The sequence below is a fragment of the Erythrolamprus reginae genome, chromosome 2 (assembly GCF_031021105.1).
Source record: "Erythrolamprus reginae isolate rEryReg1 chromosome 2, rEryReg1.hap1, whole genome shotgun sequence".
NCBI classification, from domain to species: domain Eukaryota; kingdom Metazoa; phylum Chordata; class Lepidosauria; order Squamata; family Dipsadidae; genus Erythrolamprus; species Erythrolamprus reginae.
The window spans coordinates 129,053,510-129,072,214 of NC_091951.1; the positions used below are offsets into that span (position 1 = coordinate 129,053,510).

The following is an 18,705-nucleotide window of genomic DNA, read 5'->3' on the forward strand; positions in this document are numbered from 1 at the left end:
GTGTGTAACCCTCCTCAGATCTTCCATACATTGCAATAGAGCAATGGAAAAAACCCTGCAAAGACTTAGGGCTTGGAAAACATTCTTCCTTGCAGAGAGTAACAGTGAAAGAGCTTTCAAGCTGGTAAAATCTGGGAACATTATTAGCACCTGGTTAGGGCTGAAAGAAATTTACTCAGAGCAAGTTTGTTTGTTTGTTTGTTTGTTTGTTTGTTTGTTTATTAGATTTGTATGCCGACCCTCTCCGAAGACTCCGAAGAAGTTAAAGTAATGAAACAAACCCTGCAAAGACTTAGGGCTTGAAAATATTCTTCACAGAGAGTAACAATGAAAGAGCTTGGGTACATGAATAGCACCTGGTTAGGGCTGGAAAGAAATATCTGGAGCAAGTAAAGCAATGAAAAAAAAAGCCCATCCAAAGACAAGGTTTGGGATACATTCTTTGCAGAAAGTAATAATGAAAGAGTTTGCAAGCCAGTAAAAGCTGGGAACATTGTTAACACCTGGTTGGGGCTGGAAAGAAACATTTGGAGCAAATAGAGAATGAAAAAAAAAAATCAAAGGCAGGGTTTGGAACACATTCTTGGCAGAGATTAACAATGAAAGCTTGCAAGCGGTAAGAGCTGGGAACATTGTTAACACCTGGTTAGGGCTAGAAAGAAACTTACTCAGAGCAAGTTACAGTAATTAAGACATAGGACTTGGAAAACATTCTTCCTAGAGAGAAACAATGAAAAAGCCTGCAAGGTAAGAGCTGGGAAGGTCGTTAGCGGCTAGTTAGGGCTGGGGGAGAAAAAGCTACATTCAGTGTGTAAGACGCATCCTAATTATCAGCCTATTTTAGGGAGGGAAAGGTGCATCTTATACACCAAAAAATACAGTAATCTTGCAAGCCATATTTTATGAAGAAAGTTAGATTTTGAGAAGGCAAAGTATGAAAGGTATTTTTAAATTTTGGCATTGTGGAAACTCATGAGAATATCATGGATAGCTGATATTACAAATAAAAGCATGGTCAAACTAATGAGCTTTGAATTCTCAACCAAGGCACAAATGACCAGGGTCAATTTATCCCCTTTGGAACATATTATATGAAGACCGAGTTCTTTAGGGGAAAAAGAGCTTCTACCTGAGAAAGTTGGAAGGAAAGAGGACAAACAATAGCCTGGTGGGTGGACTCGATTACAACAACAATCAAATGTATTACTGGAAGAGCTGAAAGGTGAGAGATTGTTATGGGAAAAAATTGTGTGCCAGTTTGACAGTGCAGGTCAGTTAATTAGCATGAGACATACAAAACTATGGATTATATTCTAAAATAAGCTGCACACATAAACTTTCCCTAAAACTCAGAACAATATTGACACATCAGTATTTTTCTGAGTTTTAGGGAAAATTTATGTGTGCAGCTTATTTTAGAATTTCTGTATGTACCCTGGCAACCATAAGGCTGTACATCTCTGATTGAATGGCTTCAAAGTATGATATAGTCTACTACTATCAACTAGAAAAAATGTGTGTGTGTGTGCGTGTAACATATTTTTGCTGATAATGAAAAGGAAGGAATGCTAATATAGATCTATTTCAAGTTATTTTGCTCTCATTCCCTTACTGGGATTTGAACCTGGGCAGTCTGCCTTCAAGTTTTAACCTCTAGGCCACAGGTTCTCTTCCTGTCTCAGCTTTGACAGAAAAAAACATACACATGTACATACATACAGACATACACACATACTGTACATACATACACTTCAGCTAGTTTGCTTATTTATTTATTTATTTATTATTTATTTGTTTTGTGAAGTATGTATTGGTATACAAAGATATAATAATATTTATATACATGATACTAGTAAAAGAGAAACATTAGGACAGAGGACAGAAGGCACTCTGGTGCACTTACGCACGCCCCTTACTGACCTCTTAGGAATTGGGAGAGGTCAACAGTGGATAGTCTAAGGGCAAAGTTTCGGGGTTAGGTGATGATAATCTGGTAGTGAATTTCATGCATCAACTACTCTGTTACTAAAGTATTTCCTGCAGTCGAGTTTAGAGCAGTTTATTTTATTTATTTATTTATTTATTTATTTATTTATTTATTTATTTATTCAATTTTTATGCCGCCCTTCTCCTTAGACTCAGGGTGGCTTACAACATGTTAGCAATAGCACTTTTTAACAGAGCCAGCATATTGCCCCCACAATTCGGGTCCTCATTTTACCCACCTCGGAAGGATGGAAGGCTGAGTCAACCTTGAGTTGGTGATGAGATTTGAACCTCTGACCTTCAGATCTAGCAGTCAGCTTTAGTGGCCTACAGTACAGCACTCTACCTGCTGCGCCACCCTACCTGCTGCTCTTTAAGTTTGTATTTGTTTTGTGCTCTTGTGTTGTTGTGGTTGAAGCTGAAGTAGTCATTGACAGGAAGTATATTGTAGCAGATGATTTTATGGGTGATGCTTAGATTGTGTTTAAGATAACGTCATTTGCTCTCTATGTGTCCTCTAGTTTTCACGGAGGGTTTGCAAACTAGAGGACACATAGAAAGCACATAGAGAGAAAATGGTGAAGAGGAAAGCTTGGAAACCCTCCGTGAAAACTGGAGGACACATAGAGAGCAAATAGGGAATAGCTCCCTGCACATGTCAATGCATCCAGGAGGCTCCCTCCAGGCAGCCTCAGGTATCTTTCTTCCCCACCCGCTTCCTCCACCCGCCCCCGAAAAAGGATCAGAATGCCGGCGGTGCGTAAATACAATTCACAGATGGGTTTGCATGCATTATTTGCTTTTACATTAATTCTTGTGGGAAAAATTGCTTCTCACGAACTTTTCTTCTTGCAACCCAGTCACGGAACGAATTAAGTTCGTAACTAGAGGTACCACTGTATATATAAAATAAACTAAGGGCTATGGGTGGGGTCTTTATGAGCCCATCTTTTCTTAATTCAGTTCCAAGACAATGGAGAAAGTCCTCTCATAGGCAATTCAGAAGTTACTTTGGCTAAAATTATAGTTTAATCTTGTTTATTGGATATATAGAATCATATCTCAGCAAATGGCAGGATCCAGTTAACCTTGTTGGGCTTTGTAAACTAAGCAGAATTTGTAAGACTGCCAATAAATGTGTGTCATGGTTCCTATTTTGCATATGCACACCTGTTGATGTGTAAATTTCATATTTATTGAAGCTTGTAAACTGGGAGGAGGTTTAAAACTGACTTGTAATTGTCTTCTTTTGTACTTAGAAATGCTGAGAGCATCATAACCCCATCAGGGCTGTCTCACTACTGTAGTTGACTAATAGAACAATGCAAAAAAAGTCAATCACAGCCAGCTCCAAATTACTGGAAGTTCTAAAAAAACCCCCACAGAAATCCCTATCACAAGAAGTAAATTATTCCACGAAAAAGAGTCACAAAAGAAGCCGTTAGCTCCAGCTCCCACATACCAATTTTCATTACACCTTTTTACTTAAACATCCACAAAAATATTGCCCGATTGATTGCTGTCCAAAATAACTTCCTGGTTGTAGAGTCACTATTCTGTCAGGTTAAAAAAAAAAATCTCCTATAAATAATAAAGCTAGTGTGGAATCAAAAGGGCAACAAGTTATTTTCCTCAAAGCTGTGAAGTGTGAAGCTATATTCTAAATCAGGGGTGTCAAACTCATGTCATCACACCAGCATCACCTGATATATAGGGACTTTTTTCCCCTTCACTAAGGTGGGAGTGGGCGTAGCCAGCTCGTGATGTATCCAGCCTGTAGGCTGTGAGTTTTGACAGCCCTGTTCTAAATAATGCCAATAGGCGGGTACCAAGGAAAGTTATCATAAGTTAAGTTATTAAAGATAAGAGGTAAGACAAGAAATCATCATAGTGATCAATAACTGCAAATGCAACACTGTAAAAGTGGTGAACCCAGCTTTGTTATGTTTCAAATGAATTAGTAAGAGCCAAAAATAAATTGACTTATTTCACCAATTAACTGACCTTGTGAGATCAGATCAGGCAAGTGCAAGTGTCTGAAAATTGTCAAGCTGCAGCTGTTTCATTCACTTATCCCAGTAAAACATCCATCCCATTATGACTCTATGGTGCCATATAATGCTGATTTTATTATGGTTTTATCTTAATTTAATATTTTATCTCACATATTGTATTCTCTATATTCTGTCTGTCAGTTAATCTGTCTATGATCTATGCCTGTATCTATTGTCTATGTATCTGTGGATGCTTTATTTGAACGTATTGTGATGACATTAGTTCTGTAGATTCTATATGCCAATTTTTTTTTTAAAAAAAATATTACTAGAAATGTGCAATAGCTCCCTGATCTGTTGCCACATCTGTAGCATTTTGCCAGAAAAATATGGACAACTCTGATGCTTCAACCTATTCTACCTATTGTAGGGAAAGAACACTTCATTAAATCAAGGGGCCAGACAGATGTACCATTCATTGCTTTTTCTCCCTTGTTTCAGACTTGAAGAAAATATTACATCCTTAAATTAACTGGTTTATTGTGCAATGTAAAACTAGCCAGTATGGTTTAATACAGTGATGACCTACCTATGGCACAGGTGCTACAGGTGTCACAGGAAGCCATATCTGCTGGCACGTGAGCTGTTGCCATAGTTCAGCTCCAACATACATGTGTGTGCCAGACAGCTGATTTTGGGCTCTCACAGAGACTCTGAATGGCATTTTGGGCTTCCAGAGAGCCTCCAAGGGATGAGGGAGGACATTTTTACCCTCCTCCAGCTCCATTAAAGCCTTTGGAGCCTGGGGAGAGTGAAACCAAGCCTACTGGGCCCACTGGAAGCTGGGAGACAGGTCATTTCTGGCCTCCAGAGGGCTTCTGGGGGGAAAATTGCATTATGGGTGTAGGCACTTGCGCATGCATGATAGCGCACGCTCTTGCAGGATCCAAAGAAAAAAAGGTTCGCCATCAGTGACTTAATATGTTGTTGAATAATCCAGGTCTTTACAGATTTTCTTGATTCTGGACACATTTATTAACAGAGATATTCACTGTTTCCTGGAAAGTTTTGCTCTTAAGGCTGAACAATAGGAATACTATTTCATGACTCATAGGTTAAGGCTTTCTCACTTGAAAGCACGATAATGGGTGGGAATGTGGGATGAAGTAACAACAGCCAAATCAGGAACTCTATTCAGTATATTGTAGTTGTAAGCATATGATGGAGGCAGCTCTGGCAGCTCTCAGCCACAAGAGAGCATTGCTGCTATTCTGATCTTTCCCATCGCATCATCCTTTCTGCTTGGGTATCATTTCTGTAAATCCCTTTCTGATCAAAAGCACAGGATCTTGGAAGACGTCCATGCATCTTATTGGAACAGGATGCTACAGCACATTCTTGTCACTGTGGGTTGCTTCATTGTTCTGGGATGCCAAGAGCCTGATCCAATTTTTTCACACTTTTATGCAATACCATGTGAAGCATTGCCAACGTAACTTGTACTCCTCTTTTCTGAGCCAGGATTCCTGAACACCCTCATCCACTTCCCTGATGTTAAGCAGGCTCATGCATGCACAAGTTAATGGAGCTCCCTTTATAGAATTTTAAACTTCAGGCTAAACACGCTTGTGACAATTCTATCCACTGTTGTTTAATATCTATAAAATTTGCTTCCATTTCCACAAGGATGTTCTTTCTCAGAGCAAACAAATATTTTACTGAAAAGAATATAGCTCATTGGATTATCAGAATTGCAATCCCCCCCCCTCAGTATTCATCCTGATAAAATATTAAGTTAACATCAATCATCTCTACTCTGTTCCTCTCTCAGCCCTCGCCCTTTAATTTCCCAATAACAATATTTATTGCAGGTTTATTTATTTATAATATACATTTCTGTTCTCCTGATCTTATTCTAACATTTTTTTTAACAAAACTCTTTTTCTGATCTCTGTATCTGAAAAACAATCTGGAGCAAGTAATTGAAAATATGCTGTTAGGCCTTACATTTTGTAGGATTACAGGCCAGAGCATATTCATCTCAGAACATTGGACAAACAAAGCTATTAACTATCAGTGTTTCCATCCCCCCCCCCCAAAAAAATAAACCTGCATACCCATGATAAAATGAAATATAGCCCTCAGATGCTTAAAAGGGGCTCTCTGAAATCACAAAGAGCAAAATGCTGGCAAATGACAACATATGTTTCTATCTGCTAGAGAAATTGATGGCACCTTCAAAATATACTTCCTCTGCATCAGTCATAATCCTTACACAAGTGGACAAAGGCACAGAGGGGCATCTCATTTTAATAAATGACCACCCTTTCTTCACCAAACTTTTTTTTCATGTGTTATAGACCATCTTTCAAGAAAATATGTTCAGCTTTGTAAAAACCACACCTAATCCTTGAAAATAGAGTGGTGGGGTCTTTCCTCTGTGCCTGCAAAATAATGAATATTTATTTATAGTGCTCTTTTAACAGAGGACATAACAGCATGTTAGCAATAGCACTTTTTAACAGCCATAATATTGCCCCCACAATCAGGGTCCTCATTTTACCCACCTCAGAAGGATGGAAGGCTGAGTCAACCTTGAGCCGGTAATGAGATTTGAACCACTGACCTACAAATCTACAGTCAGCCTCAGTGGCCTGCAGTACTGCATTCTACCCACTGCGCCACCCCGCCACCATCTGCCTAGATGAAGCTCTACTTTTCTCAATTGTTTTTCCACACAAAAGGCAAAATCTGAGTGGAATTCTCTGTGGTCCCGGCAACAGAAGAGGGAAATGATCTACAGGAACAGAGTATCTTATACCACCAGACTTGTAATTTTGGGCTTAGGCAACTTAGAACTTAGCTGGTTTTGATCTGACCTAAACATAGTACATAAAATTATCTGCTACAATGTCCTACCTGTCAATGAATACTTCAGTTTCAACCATAACAATACATGAGCACACAATAGATAAAAACTTATGGTAAACTCGACTGCAGAAAATTTGACTTCGGTAACAGACTTGTCAATGCCTGGAATGGAATCTGACTCTGTGGTTTCTTCCCCAAACCCTCCAAACCTCAACCTTAGCTGTCTATTGTCGACCTCACCTCATTCCTAAGAAGTTTTAAGGGGCATGTATAAGCGTCCCAGCATGTCTATCATCCCTGTCCTAATGTTCCCATTTATTTCTATCCATTTCATGTATTCATAATAATCTTTTTATATCTGTTATCCAATACATGTTTGACAAAATAAATAAATAAAATAAATACAGCAGCCTTATCAGATTCTCTTCTTCTGAAACTACCATGTCGTCTCTCCCATCCCTTGGTGTTATAAACTTATCAGATTCTGAAAGAACTTATGGAATGTTAGTCACGGGTTGTCAAACCTCTGATGCTGTTTCTGAAACCACTGGCTTAGGCTCTGCACAGAAGGAAGCTGATCCTAATAATGAGTTAGATCCCAATCTTGGATAAATGCCAATCCCTAAAATAACAAAGAGAGGGGGAGAGAGAGCTGAGCTTTAGAAATCTGTGGAACTCCTACAGAAGTAATGATATCAGCTTCAACCAACTTGTGTTCTGCTCCAGTCTACTAGCAAAGACATTGGGTGAAAGCTTTTGTTTGATATATAGTCATCAGCCTCTGTTTACCTACTGAGCTGATTTATAGTTAAAGTAAAGAAAGCAGTTAGAATCAAAGAGCTAATTCACTCCAGATTTTAACAAGACACTTTTGGAATGGATTTTAGATAGGAGATACTAAATTGCAGAAAGAGCAAGAGATTTTGAAAAATGGATTCTGTTTGGTCACATATTTTCGACAAATAGATGAGGAAAGATAGAGGACATCTCAGTGCATAAGAGTAGAGGTGTCGATCAGGGGTGGGTTCCAACTGAACTTGCTTCCTCCCACGCTATATGACTGCCATGTGGGCACGTGTGTGCTTTGCGTGCGTGCACACATGCGCAGTGCCAAAAAAAATTAAAAAATTAAAAAACAAACTGGAAACAAGATGGTGACTGCATGTACAGTACTGGAAACTCAGCTTCTGCACATGCTCAGAAGAAAATATATATATATAAAAAAAGAAGGCAGTGCCCACAGACTGGCACTGATCGAACCGGTTCCATGATGTCATTGCTGCTAGTGGTTTGGGCGAAACCCACCTCTATTGTGGATGTAGGGTAGAAGAAGGTCATAGAGAATGGCAGAATGATCCAGGAATTGTCAATGAGGTCTTCTCCAATTCTGCCAACAGATTTATCCAATTGAAACCACTGGCTTCATAGATAGATAAGAGTGTTTCCTTTATGCTGGGTTCATTCAATAGACTGTGCTGGCCAGGGAAAAATAGAAGTACTGTATATTTGAAATAAAGCCTACAAAGCCACTGTGCAGTAGCATACTATGTATGATGGTGGTGAATAACTTAAAATTCCAGTGCAGCGATCAGTGTTCTATCATCTTTTCAGTGGAATGGTTTTATAACTTAAACCCTTAATGTTTCACCTGCATTTGTACCAATGAACATAGGTATCTTGGCACTCCTTAATAACTTGATGTTATTGTTTTAAGAATGCTTTCATTGAAAGAAACAAACTGTCATTTTATAAAGGGAAAGCATTAATGTCAGACATATTTTATATATCTGGAATGTCTCTGTGTCTCCTTATAGAATGCAGTTTTACTGAAAGGAAAGGGTGGGTGGTTTAGAAGAATGCCCACTTGTGCATAAAAATAAAACCACTAAGCTGAAATGATAGAAAAATAGAAAAAAGGCAGGAAAGCAAGAAGGAAGTTGGAAAGCATACAACCCACAAATCTGCCCTCTGGAAAAGAAATATCACAATTATGGAGAGCAGCCAATCACTGCATGCTGAGGTCACTTGCACTCATTTTGTGAGGATGTCCAGAAAATGTTTTCCAAAGTATTCACACCTCTGTTAAAAAGGTTGGGGATCTTTGATTTACATAATTCTTCCCTTTAAAAACAAGGATGCAAATGTAGCATAAAGAAGCCACGTTCCATGAGCTGTGTGTCATTTCAGCTACATTTGTAGTTGTGAAGTACCCTGAGTTTGTAATGGATTAATAAAATTTGATGGGGTGGGGAGAAAATTATTCTTTTTTTTCACTTTTCTGTTCCTTTATAGTGTGGGAGCAAGAGGCCTCTGGAAAATGAGGTGATCTCATATTCCGTTACCATCCCACAAATTTTGGGGCCAAACACAATGTTTTGTTTTTCACCTACTGGTGGGTGAGTTGTATTCTCCCAATTCCAAAAAGTTAACTGTTCCTGGCAAAAATATGTTTGTCTATTGATTATATTGAAAGGGGGAGAGGAAGAGTGGGAGGGAGGGAGACAGAGACACAGAGAGAGATATGCCAGCAAGGGTTTACCTAAAACAAGATAGAACAAAGACATCAGCAACTATTGCACGCCCAATTGGCAAAAGAAATCTCAAAACTATATTGGTTGGAAACATGCAGTAGAGGCCTTCATCTGTCAGTCTACAGACAATGGCTAGGATAATGATATTCATAATTTCTAGAATGACCTTCTCTTTTTATGAAAAACACTGTAGACCTGTTAAATTATCAAGATATAGAGCACAATAGGTGGATGTCGTGATAAGTGATTGGATGCATGTCTGGAGGAAATGTTACTGCAAATTCATTTTATGTTTGTTTGTTTCTTGCAGCACTTCAATTTCTCGATCCATGGATCATTATAATTTCTTAGTAAAGCATAATTAGAAGGAATTCAGACCTCCATGTTGCTTAATTGAAAAATACGTTTATGGAATAAATCAGTAACAGTGTGCTTTGTGAAAGTGGCTTTGAACTGTCTAATTGGATTAGCAGCAGATGGTGACTTTTCAATTGTCTTGGCTTAGAGCGGTTGACTGCTTAAAAAAAGAAAAAGACCGCAAAACAACTGTTATTGAAAATGAATATTACTTAATCTGAGAATATCTCTTCTCATCTGCCTGTGGCCTATTATGTCATTTGAGTAATTTATAGCTTTAGCAATCATTTTACGTTGCTTGCTAAAACACGGCATTGTGTTGACAGACACATTTTCCCCTTTAGGACAATGTGTTCTCAAGCAATGGCATTCCTATAACTGCAGTATTTGCTTTCCTTGTTTTTGTCCCTGGCCCCTTTTAAAGTTCAACTTTATAATATAGAAATGTTTGTTCAAACCGTTTGGTCTTGAAATGGCTCAAGGCCTGGCCTGAAACAGGGACAATCCCAGATGAAGTGCAAGTGAATTTGCAGATAATTTTTCATTTATCAATCAGTCCTTGCCTTCATAATCTTTGCAGGACTGTAAAGCAAAGGAAAGTTGAAGTGAGACTGTAAGGTCAGTTGTGATTTCGCTTAATGACTCTTTCACTTAATGACTGAGTTGCTGGTCCTAATTTAAAGTGACCAGACATCTCGCTTTCAGCAGGACAGTCCCATTTTTTTCATCATTTGTCCTGTGTCTCACGCCCTTTGAAAAATGTCCTGCTTTCTTTCCTCCCAACCAGCCACCTTGGGAAGAGGAGGGAGGGAGGGGATTCCAGGCTCTCCGCTGCTGCCTCACCCTCCCCGCCCCAACCCAGCTTGGCTGGAGGTCTCTGCACAGACTTCAGGACACCTGTGCAGGACCTTTGCTCACCTGTTTCCCCTGCCCCAACCCAGGGCTGCCCTGCTGAAGAGGGAATGGCAGGCGGGAGGATTTGCCATGACCAGGGAGGAGCTTAAGGGCCAGCCAGGCCTCTGCTGGCTGCTCTTCCTTCCCAGCCCCCCGGTTCCAAACAGGAAGAACAGCCGCGAGAGTGAGTAATGGGGCATCAGAACTGGGGGGGGTGTCATCCTTCCATTCCCCCCCCCACAGCTGACCTTTTGTGTCAGTCTTGAGCCAGGCGGGGTGTGTGAAAGAGCAGCAGAGGAACTTGGAGGGTGGGTCAGGGGGCTGTCCGGGTCTGCTGGGCAGAGACTCCGTGGGAGAAGAGAAGCACCTGCTGAGCCTTCAGACCCGCTTCACCCCTTTGCCTCCTCTCCCACCTTCGTCTCCACCTGAGCACCATTGAGGCAGGGAAGAGAGAGAGAGAAAAGAGAGGAAGAGAGAAAGAAAGAAAGAAAGAAAGAAAGGGAGTGAAAGAGAAAGAGAAATAGAATGGGAGAAAGAGAGAGAGAGAAAGAGAGAGTGAGGGTAGGAGGGGGAAAGAAAGACAGATGGAGGAAGAAAGAGAGAGAGGAAGAAAGAGCAAGAGAGGAATAAATTTTTTTGCTACATTTTTAAATTTATTTTTATTTAATTTATTTATTTATTTTTTCCAATACAAATGGAAAGTTAAAGAGAACAAAAACATGTAGTAGTAAATATCAGGGAAGGGATAGATATGAGAATGGAATACATCAATGAAGAGTAGAGGAAGGATATATGGATGGGAGAAAAGATATATAAAATATAGGAGAGACAATTGGACAGGGGATGGAAGGCACACTAGTGCACTTATGCTCGCCCCTTACTGACGTCTAAGGAATCTGGAGAAGTCAACCGTGGAAAGTCTAAGGGGAAAATGTTGGTGATTGGGGGTTGACACCACGGAGTCTGGTAATGAGTTCCATGCTTCAACAACTCGATTGCTAAAGTCATATTTTTTACAGTCAAGTTTGGAGCGGTTGCGGAGAGGGGCGGCATATAAATCCAATAAATCTAATCTAATCTAATCTTGATATTAAGTTTGAACCTGTTGCGTGCTCTAGTGTTACTGCGGTTGAAGCTGAAGTAGTTGTTTACAGGCAGGATATTGCAGCATATGATCTTGTGGGCAATACTTAGATCATGTTTAAGGCATCGTAGTTCTAAGCTTTCAAGACCCAGGATTGTAAGTTTAGTTTCGTAGGGTATTCTGTTTCGAGTGGTGGAGTGAAGGGCTCTTCTGGTGAAGTATCCTTGGACCTTTTCTAGGGTGTTGATGTTCGAAATTTGGTGTGGGTTCCAGACAGGTGAGCCCCCCTTCCCCCGTTCAATAGTGTCCCTCTTTCCCAATCTTAAAATCTGGTCACTTTATCCTAATTGTAATCACTAAACAAGGACCAACTGTATATGATGGCTTTGCAGGTGTGATAAGTATCTTATATTGGCTATTTAGATGTTTTGTCATTGTAGATATTCTGTCTGTTGGTGTATTTCAGTGGGCCTCCCTCTTAGTCAGAAGTCTATGGAATAAATCTTATATCAAAAGAAAACTTGCCTCTGAAAAGCAACATAAAACACAGTGATTGTCTTCATATCGTGGAGACAGGAGGTGGGTTCCTCCTGGTTCAGACTGTAATGAGCCGCTGGTGATGTCACAATGATGTGGCTGAACTGCTTCTGTCGGTGCTGGTCCATGAGTGTGACCATTTTTTTTTAATTTAATTTTTTTAATAACATTTCTTGAATTTTTTTCTTCTGCACATGCGCAGAAGCTGAGTTTCTGGCACTGCACATGCGCTGCCTTCCTAACTACCCATTGCTCACTTTCTCTTGTCCTGCCCATCTGCACCATGCTTGCCCCACCACACTACCCACCTGCCGCTGAATGAGTCGCTGGCTTGCTGATCCCCCCCCCCTCTGAGGGCCTGATATTCACTGCAGTCACCACAAGCCTATTGCCCTGACTTCCCGGCTTTCCTGACTTCACTTCCTGATATCCCGGCTTGCCTATCTGAGTTACTGCTGCCTCCTCCTCTGGCTGCCTAATGGTAAGTAAGCCTATGGCTGTGGGCGCAGACAGTAGGGGAGCCAGAAGAAACTACCAAGAGTGATAACATTCCTTGCTATTATTTCCAGGGCTCGCATAGACCGGGAAGCCCAGCGGCTCTCAGAGGAAAACTTTGCGAGGCATGAATGGCGAGAAAGAACTACCGAGAGCAGCACCAGCCTTTGTGGTCTATTTATTTATTTATTTATTTATTTATTTATTTAGATTTGTATGCCGCCCCTCTCCGCAGACTCGGGGCGGCTCACAGCATAACATAACAGTTTGTAACAAATCCAAATATAATTTAAAACATTTAAAAGAACCCCATTTTGTTAACAAGCATACACTCAAACATCCCATACATAAAATGTGCATGCCCGGGGGAGGTGTTTCAGTTCCCCCATGCCTGACGACAGAGGTGGGTTTTAAGAAGTTTACGGAAGGCAGGGAGAGTAGGGGCAGTTCTAATCTCTGGGGGGAGTTGGTTCCAGAGAGTCGGGGCCGCCACAGAGAAGGCTCTTCCCCTGGGGCCCACCAACCGACATTGTTTAGTTGACGGGACCCGGAGAAGGCCCACTCTGTGGGACCTAATTGGTCGCTGGGATTCGTGCGGTAGAAGGCGGTCTCGGAGATATTCTGGTCCAGTGCTATTTGAGCCCTGGGAATGACTGAGGCCTTTTTTGCTGCCATTCCTGGAGCTTGCGTAGATCAGGAAGCCTGGCAGCCCTCAAAGAAAGATTCTACAAGGTGCACAGAGTTGGCTTTCTCTGAGCCCCATCAACTAAACAATGTTGTCTGGCGGGACCCAGGGAAAGGGCCTTCGCTGTGGCAGCCCCGACCCTCTGGAACCAGCTCCCCTCAGAGATCAGAATTGCCCCCACCCTCCTCGCCTTTCGTAAGCTCCTTAAAACCCACCTGTCATCAGGCATGTCGGAATTGAGATATTCCTTCCCCCCAGGCCTATACAATTTATGCATGGTATGTTTGTGTGTATGTTTGGTTTTTAATAAGGGTTTTTTAGTTATTTTAAATATTAGATTTGTTATATGCTGTTTTATTATTGTTGTTAGTTGCCCCAAGTCTACGGAGAGGGGCAGCATACAAATCTAATAAATAAATAAATAGATAGATAGATAGATAGATAGATAGATAGATAGATAGATAGATAGATAGATAGATGTTCTGTCTGGGTTTTCCCAGACCTCAACACCAACTGAAAAAACAGCCAGACACTCTGGTAAAAGCCAAAAGTATTTTATAGCTGGAAAAAATAAGCACAAAGGAAAACCTGTCTTCACAACAGACAGGCTATAATACGTTACAGCAGGGTCCTGATGTCCAGTCAATACCACAAGCTTCTTGCTGGCACCCCCCCCCCCAAGGTTTCAATAGTCCAAGGCACAAACCAGGATTGTAAGCCACCAAAGTTCACAGACAGGTCTCACGAATCTCCAAGATAAAACTCCACAAGCCAGGAAGGGTGGGTCCGCCTTTTATCCTTTCCCAAGAGCACCACACCCAAACCCAGCTGTGACCTCTAATGCTGGAAATACTTAGCCAATTGAGTCCGTCTCTGATTAGCTCTCCTTTGTCGCATATCTATGATGTCTTGAGCATTTTCCCCTAAGGAATCCAGGCTGCTTGCTGGGGAGAGCTCCCCCTGGTGGGACTCTGGCTGTCCTTCTTCTTCAGCCTGGGATTCCTCTTCCTCGTCAGTCTGCACCTCCTGTTCCTCAGCCTCTCCCTCTGAGCTGGAAACCGACAGAAGGTCAGCCATTCCCGGAGGGGTCCCAGACTGAACCACAACAGATAGATAGATAAATAAATAAATAAATAAATAAATAAATAAATAAATATAAATACAGTATAAATATAAATATAAATATAAATATAAATAAATAAATAGCCATTGATAAAACAAATCCCACGTTTAAAAGTATTTGAAGCATTTGCCTTGATTTTAATTATCAATTTATTCATTTCTGTGCATTGTAATATTTGCTTTATTCATATCTTTGTTTTTCCACTGTTGTACAAACACAATTCTAGCATCTGTTAACGTGTAAAATTAAATATGTATTGTATTCCCTTTGAAATACCCAACAAAATATTTCTGGTTTTAAATCCATATCTTGCTTTACCATTACTTCTAACCATGAAATCACTTAATGTTGAATAGCTACTTCAATTGACCTAAGTACTGAATCTAATTCATGTACTGTATTCCTGTTTTTTGAACTGAGGAATAAATTTCAGAAAAAGAAATCTATTGCTCTGTGAATATACCTGTGACATTCATTCCTTTTGATCTAACTTCTTAGATGAAAAACTATCTTTCCTGTTTGTGGAGGGACAGCCTTCCTGAAAAGACAGCACAACACAGTACTCATCAGCTTACAACCACAATTGAGTCCAAACCACAATATTATTTTATTTTGTTTGCAGTTAGTATTATTTAACAGGATAAAGAAGAGGCAACAGTGTTTGAATGATTTCTTCACCAAGAAACCAAGACAGGCACAATCAGATGATCCAAAACACCAGTCATCAGCAACACCAGTACCTCCAGCAACACCAGCAATATGAAAACACCACCATTTTAAAAAAGATTGAGTGAATGATAACTTTAGAAATCTTCAAAATATAAGTTTTATAAAATACTTGACACTGTCAGAAAAGCTAAATTATCAGGACAATTGTTGTTAGTTCAGCCAATTTGTTGCACTTCCTCATGGAAAACTACTGGACCGGGAGTCATTGCTCACAGTCACTCATGCCCTCATCACCTCGAGGCTCGACTACTGTAACACTCTCTACATGGGGCTACCTTTGAAAAGTGTTCGGAAACTTCAGATCGTGCAGAATGCAGCTGCGAGAGCAATTATGGGCTTCTCCAAGTATGCCCATATCACTCCAACACTCCGCAGTCTGCATTGGCTGCCGATCAGTTTCCGGTCACAATTCAAAGTGTTGGTTATGACCTATAAAGCCCTTCATGGCACCGGACCAGAATATCTTCGGGACCGCCTCCTGCCGCACGAATCCCAGCGACCGGTTAGGTCCCACAGAGTTGGCCTTCTCCGGGTCCCGTCGACTAAACAATGTCGTCTGGCGGGACCCAGGGGAAGAGCCTTCTCTGTGGGGGCCCCGACCCTCTGGAACCAGCTCCCCCCTGAGATTAGGATTGCCCCCACCCTCCCTGCCTTTCGTAAACTCCTTAAGACCCACCTTTGCCGTCAGGCATGGGGGACCTAAAACACCTCCCCCTTGCCCATGTTGTTTTGTTGATTGATTGACTGTGTGCCTGTTTTTTATATACAGTATACTGTTTTTTATGAGATTATTAATTTAAATTGGAACTGGATGGGTGGGCATTGGATTTGGTATTGTGTACTGTACTGTTTTTTATTATTGTTGTGAGCCGCCCCGAGTTTGCGGAGAGGGGCGGCATATAAATCCAATAAACCTAAACCTAAACCTAAAACATCATCATCAATTTGAAGAAAAGGCTGGTGGGTTGGGAACACCTAAAAACAGGTAGCCAATTGCCAGACATAAACAAATCACAATTTCTCACATACTTGAAGCCAGATTACTGGAATATTGCAGATGTAGTCATTCCATGGGCCGAAGCAGAGAAATGATTGCTTGAATTTGGCAAAATGTTTAATTATGAAATTGATTTGAATGACTACAGAGATTTTTTGGAAAATATACTCAAAAATCCACAGAACTATAAAATTCCTGACACTGTCAAAAAACCTAAGATATTATCAGGACAATTGCTGTTAGTTCAGCCGAGGCAGAAAGGGGATTCTCAAAAATGAACCTCATATGTTCAGAACAAAGAACGCATCTACTATTCAAAACATTAGCAGTTTGATGACAATAAGCATCATTGGCCTATCTGTGGAAAGATGGGATCCACTTTCTACAGTCAGAAACTGGGTCAAAGAACATCATAGGGGCAATGATCCACGATTGAAGACTAAGAGAATTGCACCCAAAGAGGTTCCAAATGAAATAGCGATGTGGAAACATCTTTAACCACCAAAGCAATAACACAAGTAAGTACTTGAGTGTATTTCTGAGTATAAGTGCATGCAATTAAAGTCTTCCTTTCTGTGTCTCTTTTTTTGTACAGGTCATTGGAGCAAGGTGGACAATTGGTGGCATTGAAGACCAGCAGGACAGTCATCTTCCTTCTGTAAGTATCTCTTTTATTGTTTTATGTACTTATTTTATTCTGATTTAAGTAGTAAGTGCACAAAATAATTTCTTTTTTATGCCTTTTTTTTGTAGGTCATTCATTGGGACAAATAATTCAGTAGCATCTACTTGGCCACTCCCACCTAGTCACATGACTGCCAAGCCATTCCCCCCTGATCACATGACCATCAACCCATTTCTACCCAGTCACATGACCAGCAAGCCACATCCACTAAATTAAGCCACACCCACTAAATTAAGCCATAGTCACAGAGCCGGCAGTATACATTTTTGGAACCCACCCCGGTGGAGACCATAGTTGTCTAGCTATAGCTATTGAATAAACCATAGGAACCAAGTAAACAGTATACTAAACCATAAACCATAGTTTGTGAAGCCCAACTACTTGCATTCACACAACACATGTTGCTAATCCTATATGCACAGCAAGCCATAGTATAATATGTGAACTCTACTGAGGCAGCAAACTGGAAATAATCAATTGCTGTGGCTCTAAATCTAGAAGCACAGTTTCTGCTTTCCAGAGAGGACCAGAGAAAAATAAGAGCAGTTTAAGATGCTTGGTAGACGAATTCAAATCAAATCTGGATGAATGTTTTCTGGGGATCCTTTAATTTGGATTCCCACACTGAGATCTGATAATTTAAATGCTCTCTTCCAACACTTTGATTCTATTACTTTGATTCTATCTGACATTTATGGCACAGCTTGCCCTGACTTGTGTATCACTACACTAGCTACTGAGCCAGATCTAGAGTACACAGGAGATGGAATTATGGTAAGAGAGTGAAGAGGCTAGATTAGAGGATCGTGAGGATGTTCCTCTATGTCCCACTCATCATTCAGCTATTTGGCTGAGGCGTCTGGCGTGTTCCACTACCTTATCAGTAATGGCTATGGAATAGCTGGTGCATGGCCAGCATAGCAAAGCGTCTGCCAGTTCCTACACTCCCACAGCTAACAAAGCATCAGTGTACAATTACACCCTAAAGGATTTCTCCAATCCACCCTTCCTGTTTTCCATCACTTTTTTCCCCAGCACGCACGTTTTTCAATAGGAAAGGACATTTCTTCAAAGCAAACTTCTTACTTGCAGCTGTGACAGTATCAATCTATGTGTGATTGAAACAGTACAGAAATAGCTACATTGGCTTGCTCTCAGCTTGAAAGCAGGAAGTGGTTTTCCAATTGCTGAAGCAAAGTCTTTAAAAACTTTTCATTTAAAGTTTTGTGTTATCCTCCTATAAACAAAAGTGGTTTTGTTTATTTTTTTTAAATAAACTTGTCTAGTCTCATGGTTTGCCAAGTGCATTTATTCATGCCAGTACGAGTTGCCTAGTTTTGCCTACAGCTCTTATGCAATCCTTCTCCGCATTGATTTTCCTAAAAGTGGATCACAATTAAACCTACAGTATTCCGTTCTGTCCAAATTCCATTATACAGAGGAACTTTTTAACGTAATTTGTGAATCAAGACTTTATGTTGTTCTACTTAGCACAACGATCCTGAGTTGTTGGGGTTTTTTTGAAACAATTTATTTCTTGATTCTTTCTTTTATCAAAGCAATGAAAAGAACTAGTGGTTTATCTGAGATATTCTTCAGATTTTAGCTAAAAATGTGTGCCCATTTACAGACGTTTTTATGGTCATTCATCGTTTTTTTCATTTATAAATCATTTTTCCTTCAATAAACTTAAGATAATCTATATTTTATATCCCAAAGATCCCTATAGGACAGGCT

The 18,705-nt window shown here is 40.4% G+C and overlaps 1 long non-coding RNA gene across 1 annotated transcript; it reads left to right on the top strand.

Annotated features, from left to right (window-relative positions):
- Positions 1 to 1,001: 1,001 nt before the first annotated feature.
- On the top strand, positions 1,002 to 17,502 carry LOC139158571 (uncharacterized). Its single transcript, XR_011557716.1, has 3 exons — positions 1,002 to 1,222; positions 16,879 to 16,941; positions 17,037 to 17,502. It is a non-coding gene; the product is annotated as an uncharacterized lncRNA (long non-coding RNA).
- Positions 17,503 to 18,705: the final 1,203 nt, after the last annotated feature.